General features: G+C 39.6%; 1 non-coding gene across 1 annotated transcript; it reads left to right on the top strand.

Annotated features, from left to right (window-relative positions):
- The first annotated feature begins 7,479 nt into the window (after window positions 1-7,479).
- LOC119618455 (U6 spliceosomal RNA) lies at window positions 7,480-7,584 on the top strand. Its single transcript, XR_005234752.1, has one exon. It is a non-coding gene; the product is annotated as a U6 spliceosomal RNA (small nuclear RNA).
- Window positions 7,585-10,015: the final 2,431 nt, after the last annotated feature.

Raw genomic sequence — 10,015 nt, 5'->3', positions numbered from 1 at the left:
CGAATGGATAACTAGAATAAACAGCGTAGAGAAGACTGGAAGTGACCTGATGGAGCTGAAAACCACGGCACGAGAACTTCATGATGTATGCACAAGCTTCAATAGCCAATTCGATCAAGTAGAAGAAAGGGTATCAGTGACTGAAGATCAAATTAATGAAATAAAGCAAGAAAACAAGGTTAGAGAAAAAAGAATAAAAGGACATGAACGAAGCCTTCAAGAAATATGGGACTATGTGAAGACCAAACCTACGTTTGATTGGTGTACCTGAAAGTGATGGGGAGAATGGAACCAAGTTGGAAAACACTCTTCAGGATATTATGCAGGAGAACTTCCCTAACAGACCAAGGCAGCCCAACATTCAAATTCAGGAAATACAGAGAACACCACAAAGACACTTCTCGAGAAGAGCAACCCTAAGACACATAATCGTCAGATTCATCAAGGTTGAAATGAAATAAAAAGTGTTAAGGGCAGCCAGAGAGAAAGGTCAAGTTACCCACAAAGGGAAGCCCATCAGACTAACAGCAGATCTCTCAGCAGAAACCCTACAAGCCAGAAGACAGTGGGGGCCAATATTCAACATCATTAAAGAATTTTCAACCCAGAATTTCATATCCAGCCACACTAAGCTTCATAAGTGAAGGAAAAATAAAATCCTTTACAGACAAGCAAATGCTGAGAGATTTTGTCACCACCAGGTCTGCATTACAAGAGTTTCTGAAGGAAGCACTAAAAGTGGAAAGGAACAACCCGTACTAGCCACTGCAAAATCATGCCAAATTGTAAAGACCATCAATCCTATGAAGAAACTGCATCAATTAATGGGCAAAATAACCAGTGAACATCATAATGACAGGATCAAATTCACACATAATAATATTAACCTTAAATGTAAATGGGCTAAATGACCCAAATAAAAGACACAGACTGGCAAATTGGATAAACAGTCAAGACCCATCAGTGTGCTGTATTCAGGAGACACTCTCATGTGCAGAGACACACATAGGCTCAAAATAAAGGGACAGAGGAAGATCTACCAAGCAAATGGAAAGCAAAAAAAAAAAAAGCAGGGTTGCAATCCTAGCCTCTGACGCAACAGACTTTAAACCAACAAAGATCAAGAGAGACAAACAAGGTCATTACATAATGGTAAAGGGATCAAGTCAACAAGATGAGCTAACTATCCTAAATACACATGGACCCAATACAGGAGCACCCAGATTCATAAAGCAAGTCCTTAGAGACCTATAAAGAGACTTAGACTCCCACACAATAATAATGGGAGACTTTAACACTGCACTGTCAATATTAAATCAACGAGACAGAAGTTTAACAAGGATATCCAGGACCTGAACTCAGCTCTGCAACAGGCAGACCTAATACACATCTACAGAACTCTGCACCCCAAATCAACAGAATACACATTCCTCTCAGCACCACATCGCACTTATTCTAAAATTGATCACATAATTGGAAGTAAAGCACTCCTCAGCAAATGCAAAAGAGCAGAAATCACAACAAACTGTCTCTCAGACCACAGTGCAATCAAATTAGAACTCAGGATTAAGAAACTCACTCAAAACTGCACAACTTCATTGAAACTGAACAACTTCCTCCTGAATGACTACTGGATAAATAACAAAATGAAGGCAGAAATAAAGATGTTCTTTGAAACCAATGAGAACAAAGACACAACATACCAGAATCTCCAGGTCACATTTAAAGCAGTGCGTCAAGGGGAATTTATAGCACTAAATGCGCACAAGAGAAAGCAGGGAAGATCTAAAATTGACACCCTAACATCACAATTAAAATAACTAGAGAAGCAAGAGCTAATAAATTCAAAACCTAGCAGAAGGCAAGAAATAACTAAGATCAGAACAGAACTGAAAGATAGAGACATAAAAAACCCTTCAAAAAAATCAGTGAATCTAGGAGGTGGTTTTTTGAAAAGATCAACAAAATTGATAGGCCACTAGCAAGACTAATAAAGAAGAAAAGAGAGAAGAATCAAATAGATGCAATTAAAAAATGATAAAGGGGTATCACCACCAATCTCACAGAAATAGAAATTACCATCAGAGAATACTATAGATGCCTCTATGCAAATAAACTAGAAAATCTAGAAGAAATTGATAAATTCCTGGACACATACACCCTCCCAAGACTAAACCAGGTAGAAGTTGAATCTCTGAATAGACCAATAACAAGCTCTAAAATTGAGGCAATAATAGCCTACGACCAAAAAACGTCCAGGACCAGACAGATTCACAGGCAAACTCTACCAGAGGTACAAAGAAGAACTGGTACTATTCCTTCTGAAACTATTCAGATGAATAGAAAAAGAGGTAATCCTCCATAGCTCATTTTATGAGGCCAACATCATCCTGATACCAAAGCCTGGCAGAGACACAACAAAAAAAGAGAATTTTAGACCAATATCCCTGATGAACATTGATGCCAAAATACTCAATAAAATACTGGAAAACCAAATCCAGCAGCACATCCAAAAGCTTATCCACCATGGGCTAGGCATGGTGGCTCATGCCTGTAATCCCAGCAATTTGGGAGGCCGAGGTGGGCAGATCATGAGGTCAGGAGATCGAGACTATCCTGGCTAACATGTGAAACTCCATCTCTACTAAAAATACAAAAAAAAATTAGCCAGGCGTTGTGGCGGGTGCCTGTAGTCCCAGCTACTCAGGAGGCTGAGGCGGGAGAATGGCATGAACCCAGGAGGCAGAACTTGCAGTGAGCCGAGATCACGCCACTGCACTCCAGCATGGGCAACAGAGTGAGACTCCGTCTCAAGAAAACAAAACAAAAAAATGTTTATCCACCATGATCAGGTAGGCTTTATCCCTGGGATGCAAGCCTGGTTCAACATATGCAAATCAATAAATGTAATCCATCACATAAACTCAACCAATGATAAAAACCAAATGATTATCTCAATAGATTCAGAAAAGGCCTTCGACAAAATTCAACAGCACTTCATGCTAAAAACTCTCAACACGCCGGGCATGGTGGCTCACACCTGTAACCCCAGCATTTTGGGAGGCCAAAGCGGGCAGATCTTGAGGTCAGGAGTTAGAGACCATCCTGGCTAACACGGTGAAACTCCGTCTCTACTAAAAATACAAAAAAATTAGCTGGGCATGGTGGTGGGCGCCTGTAGTTCCAGCTACTCGGGAGGCTGAGGCAGAAGAAAGGCATGCACCCAGGAGGCAGAGCTTGCAGTGAGCTGAGATCATGCCACCGCACTCCAGCCTGGGCAACAGAGCAAGAGTCTGTCAAAAAAAAAAAAAAAAAAAAAAGGAAAAAGAAAGAGAAACAAAACTCTCAGTAAACTTAGGTATTGATGGAATATATCTCAAAATAATAAGAGCTATTTATGACAGACTCACAGCCAATATCACACTGAATGTACAAAAACTGGACGCAATCCCTTTGAAAACCAGCACAAGACAGGGATGCCCTTTCTCAACACTCCTATTCAACATAGTGTTGGAAGTTCTAGCCAGGGCAATCAGGCAAGAGAAAGAAATAAAGTATATTAAATTAGGAAATGAGGAACTCAAATTGTCCCTGTTTGCAGATGACATGATTCTATATTTAGAAAACCCCATCATCTCAGTCCAAAATCTCCTTAAGCTGATAAGCAACTTCAGCAAAGTCTCAGGATACAAAACCAATGTGCAAAAATCACAAGCATTCCTATACACCAATAATAGACAGAGAGTCAAATCATGAGTGAACTCCCATGCACAATAGCTTCAAAGAGAATAAAATACCTAGGAATCCAACTTACAAGGGATGTGAAGGACCTCTTCAAGGAGAACTACAAACCACTGCTAAAAGAAATAAGAGGACACAAACAAAATGAAGAATATTCCATGCTCATGGATAGGAAGAATCAATATCGTGAAAATGGCCATACTGCCCAAAGTAATTTATAGATTCAATGCCATTCCCATCAACCTACCAATGATTTTCTTCACCGAATTGAAGAAAAATACTTTAAATTTCATATGGAACCAAAAACAAGCCTGTGTAACCAAGACAATCCTAAGTCAAAAGAACAAAGCTGGAGGCATCACGCTACCTGACTTTGAACTATACTGCAAGGCTACAGTAACCAAAACAGCATGGTACTGGTACCAAAACAGAGAGATAGACCAATGGAACAGAACAGAGGCCTCAGAAATAACACCACACATCTACAACCATCTCATCTTTGACAAACCTGACAAAAACAAGCAATGGTGAAAGGATTCCCTATTTAATAAATGGTACTGGGAAAACTGGCTAGCCATATGTAGAAAGGTGAAACTGGATTCCTTCCTTACACCTTATACAAAAATTAATTCATGATGGATTCAAGACTTAAATGTTAGACCTAAAACCATACAAGCCCTAGAAGAAAACTTAGGCCATACCATTCAGGTCATAGGCATGGGCAAGGACTTCATGACTAAAACACCAAAAGCAATGGCAACAAAAGCCAAAATTGACAAATGGGATCCAATTAAACTAAAGAGCTTCTGCATGGCAAATGAAACTACCATCACAATGAACAGGCAACCTACAGAATGTGAGAAAATTTTTGCAATCTACCCATCTGACAAAGGGTTAATATCCAGAATCTACAAAGAACTCAAACAAATTTACAAGGAAAAAAAAAAAAAAAACAACTCATCAAAAAGTGGGTAAAGCATATGAACAGACACTTCTCAAAAAAAGACATCTATGCAGCCAACACACACATGAAAAGATGCTCATCATCACTGGTCATTAGAGAAATGCCAATTGAAACCACAATGAGATACCATCTCATGCCAGTTAGAATGGCTATCATTAAAAAGTCAGGAGCTGGGTGCAGTGGCTCATGCCTGTAATCTCAGCAATTTGGGAGGCTGAGGCCGGTGGATCACCTGAAGTCAGGAGTTCAAGACCAGCCTGACCAAAATGGAGAAACTCCATCTCTACTAAAAATACAAAATTAGCCAGACATAGTGGTGCATGCCTGTAACCCCAGCTACTCAGGAGGCTGAGGCAGGAGAATTGCTTGAACCCAGGAGGTGGAGGTTGTGGTGAGCCGAGATTGTGCCATTGCACTCCAGCCTGGGCAAAAAGAGCGAAACTCCGTCTCAAAAAAAAAGTCAAGAAACAACAGATGCTGGCGAGGGTGTGGAGAAATAGGAACCCTGTTACACTATTGGGGGATTGTAAATTAGTTCAACCATTGTGGAAGACAGCGTGGCGATTCCTCAAGGATCTAGAACTAGAAATACCATTTGACCCAGCAATCCCATCACTGGGTATATACCTAAAGGATTATAAATCATGCTACAATAAAGACACATGCACACATATGTTTATTGCGTTACTATTCACAATAGCAAAGACTTGGAACCAACCCAAATGTCTATCAATGATAGACTGGATTAAGAGAATGTGGCACCATGGTATACTATGCAGCCATAAAAAAGGATGAGTTCATGTCCTTTACAGGGACATGGATGAAGCTGGAAACCATCATTCTCGTAAACTGTCACAAGGACAGAAAATCAAACACCACATGTTCTCACTCACTGGTGGGAATTGAACAATGAGATCACTAGGACACAGGGCAGGGAACATCACACACTGGGACCTGTCGGTAGGTTGAGGGCTGGGGGAAGGATAGCATTAGGAGAAATACCTAATGTAAATGATGAGTTGATGGATGCAGCAAGCCAACATGGCACATGTATACCTATGTATCAAACCTGCACGTTTTGCACATGTACCGTGGAACTTGAAGTATAATAAAAAATTTTAATAAAGAAAAGAAAAAGATGTATTTTTGAACAATCCAATTAACCAATTTGACTAACTGGTATGTAGATAGAACACTATGCCAAACAGCTGCAGAATATACATTATTTTCAAATGCACATGGTATATTTACCAAAATGGGCCATGAAACCAGAATCAGTACTCTGACCACAGTAGAATTAAGTTAGAAATCAGTAACCAAGGGATAACTAGAAAATCACCGAATGTTTATAAATTAAGGAATTGTTTTCTAAATTACTCTGAAGTCAGAGAAGAAATAAAGCAAATTAGCAAGTACTTTGAACTGAGTAAGGTATCAGAATTTGTGCAATGTAGATAAAATAGTGCTTACAGAGAAATTCATAAAATCAAACATACACTTTGGAAAAAAACTGAAAAAATTATTTAATCATCTCCTAAAAAGCTAAAAAAAAAAAAAAAAGTATAGCAAATTAAATGCAAAAAAAAGTAGAAGGGAATGTCAAAGAGAAAAAAAATAAAATAGAAAACATACCATTTAAAAATTGTGGGTTTTTTTAGAGATTAAAAAAACAGATAAACACCTATCAAGACCCATTAAAAGGCCGGGCGCGGTGGCTCAAGCCTGTAATCCCAGCACTTTGGGAGGCCGAGACGGGCGGATCACGAGGTCAAGAGATCGAGACCATCCTGGTTAACACGGTGAAACCCCGTCTCTACTAAAAAATACAAAAAACTAGCCGGGCGAGGTGGCGGGCACCTGTAGTCCCAGCTACTCGGGAGGCTGAGGCCGGAGAATGGCGTGAACCCGGGAGGCGGAGCTTGCAGTGAGCTGAGATCCGGCCACTGCACTCCAGCCTGGGCGACAGAGCTACACTCCGCCTCAAAAAAAAAAAAAAAAAAAAAAAAAAAAAGACCCATTAAAAGAAATGTGAGAAAACTATACTTAAAATTTTCAGAAATTAAAACGGGACATCATTAGAGATCTTAAAATATTTAAAAGTTAAGAACTTCTGGACTTCACATAAGATGTAGAAGGTCTTGAGGGACCATTTCTCCCACCAGATAAACTATAAAAATTACTGGATCATCTTCCCAATCTTCCCTATATTTGATATTGGAGGGTTGTAGATGAAAAATGATGCAAAGTTAAATTACAGGGGAGTATAAGGCATTTCTAGCTGAGCAGGTATCAGTGGCCAAATTCTCTTCTGCTGAATTCCACAGGGGCTGGTGGAAGACTGGGCTTATCACAGTCTCTGGAACTCTGCTATGATACAGGAAAGCCTGCAGACCCTGTGGGCTAGTATAAATGGATTGAAGTCTGTAGGAGTTTCAAATGCAAAGAACTTATTCTTCTTACCTGAGATTTCCCCCATGAAACTTTTGGTGAGTGTGTGGAAACGGTATGAAAATGGAATTGGAAAAGCAGAGGAAGAGAACTCTGTAGTCTACTGGTGATTAGATCCCAAGGTCCTACTAGAGAGAGTAGTTTATAATATATACAGTACAGACCAAGTTAGCCCTAAATACACGTGAAACCACAGGTGAAATAAAGCTAACTTAAGCTGTATCCCAGCCACAAACCAGCTCAAATTCTATCTGGATTATAAAGATTGACCCATTTCCCTACCTTACAGACAAAAGAACATGTCCTCCCTTTTAGAAGACAGTATTGTGCTCACTTTGGCAGCACATATACTAAAATCAGAACAAGACACAGAAGATTACCATGGCCCCTGCATAAGGATGACACAAATTCGTGAAGCATTCCATATTTTAAAAACTGAGTTCATGTCCTTTTGCAGGGACACGGATGAAGCTGGAAGCCATCATTCTCAGCAAACTAACACAAGAACAGAAAACCAAACACTGTGTGTTCTCACTCATGAGTTGGGAGTTGAACAATGAGAACACATGGACACAGGAATGGGAACATCACACACCAGGGTCTATCGTGGGGGTTGGAGGCAAGGGGAGGGAGAGCATTAGGACAAATACCTAACATGTGCAGGCCTTGAAACCTAGATGACGGGTTGATAGGCACAGCAAACCAGCATGGCCCATGTATACCTATGTAACAAACCTGCACATTCTACACATGTATCCTAGAACTTAAAGTATATATATATTTCTAAATTACATATACATATTTAAAAGTTTAAAAAGAATAAAATAGAAGACAGCATTTATACCAAGGGCTGTAGGATTTTATTTTTAATTGCACAATTTCTGGCATGCAATAAAAAGCTATGAAATAAGTGAAGAAGCAGGATGTACTCCTAGTTAAGAGGAAAAAAAAACTGAATAGTAGCAGATCCACTAATGGTTCAAATATTGGAATAAACAAAGTCTTTAAAATAGCCATTGAAATGTATTAAAGAAATTTGAGGATAAGATTGACAAATTGGATAAAAAGAGAATTTCAAAAGATAAAACTGCTAAAATAGAACCAAGTGAAAATTCTAGAACTGAAAAAAACTACAACATATGAAATTTAAAATGTGTTTAATAGAGCTAAAGCAGAATGGACACAGCAGAGAAAACAGCATCAGTCATTTTATCCAGGTCATCACAAACTGGTTGAAAATCAAAAAAAAAAAAAATGGAAAAATTGTAAGATGCACAAATAAAATAAATTATTAAATGCAGACATAGAAAATAGATTATATTTAGCAGAACAACAATGGGTGACAGCTGGGTATAAAGGTGTGCACCTGTAGTTCCAGCTACCTGGGAGGTTGAGGCAGGAGAATTGCTTAAGCTGAAGAATTCACGTCCAGTCTGAGCAATATAGCAAGATCTTGTCTCTTAAAAAAAAAAAAAAGAAAAAGAAAAAAAGAAACAATGGAAGACAAAAGATGATAGAATTGACACCTTCAAAGTGCTAAAAGAGGCCAGGTGCGGTGGCTCACGCTTGTAATCCCAGCACTTTGGGAGGCTGAGGCGGGCAGATCACAAGGTCAGGAGATCGAGACCATCCTGGCTAACACGGTGAAACCTCGTCTCTGCTAAAAATACAAAAAATTAGCTGGGCGCAGTGGTGGGCACCTGTAGTCCCAGCTACTCGGGAGGCTGAGGCAGGAGAACGGTGTGAACCTGGGAGATGTAGCTTGCAGTGAGCTGAGATCACGCCACTGCACTCCAGCCTGGGCGACAGAGCGAGACTCCGTCTCAAAGTGCTAAAAGAAAAAAAATATCATAATTCTATAAATGAAGTACATATAGCCATTTTTAAACAAACAAAAGGTGAGAAAATATGTCACCAGCTTCTGAAGCTAAAAGAAACAACTCAAGATGAAAGCAAAGATCTGCAGGAAGGAAGGAAGAATGACAAAAAGGTCAAATATGTGCGTGAACATAAAAGAATACTTTAAATTTTCAAAATTATTGACTATTAAAAACCACAGGCCAGGCACGGTGGCTCACACCTGTAATCTCATCATTTTAGGAGGTCGAGGCAGGTGGATTGCTTGAGCTCAGTAGTTCAATACCAGCCTGAGAAACATGGTGAAACCCCATCTGTACAAAAAAAACACAAAAATTAACTGGGTGTCATGGTGCACACCTGTAGTCCCAGGTACTTAGGATGCTGAGGTGGGAGGATGGCTTGAGCCTGGGAGATGGAGGTTGTAGTGAGCTGAGATTGTGCCAGTGCACTCCAGCCTGGGCAACAGAGCAAGACCCTGTCTCAAAACAAAAAACAAAAACCGCCAAAGCAAAACACAATAAAGTTTAGGTGTTTATAATATATAGAGAAATAAAATATGTGACATCAATAGCACAATGAACTAGAGAGGAATTAAGTGGAATTTTTTTTTTTTTTTTGGCAAAGATTTTACATTGTTCACAAAGTAGCAAAATACTAACTGATTCTTGTGATAAATTGGGGTGGTAAGTTGAGGATGCATCTAGTAATCACTACAGCAGTGGTGCTCAACCTTTGGTAATTCCCCTACCCGGGCCCCAGCAAAAGAACCTTGTCACAACTGGAGTGGGAGGACAGTTGCTACTGTCATCTACTGGGAAGAGGCTTTGTTTTGATGAAAATTTTGTAGATGAGGAAACAGACTCCTAGAGGTTAAATAACTTTCTCTAACACTACCTGTGATAAGCTGAATAATGGCTCCCCAAAATGTCCACATTCTAATCCCTAGAATCTGTGAATATGTTACCTTACATGGGTAAACAGTTTGCAGATGTGTTGAGGATC

Source organism: Chlorocebus sabaeus, chromosome 23 (assembly GCF_047675955.1).
Source record: "Chlorocebus sabaeus isolate Y175 chromosome 23, mChlSab1.0.hap1, whole genome shotgun sequence".
NCBI lineage: Eukaryota > Metazoa > Chordata > Mammalia > Primates > Cercopithecidae > Chlorocebus > Chlorocebus sabaeus.
Note: the sequence above shows the minus strand (reverse complement) of the source record. Positions and strands in the feature narration are given on the sequence as shown.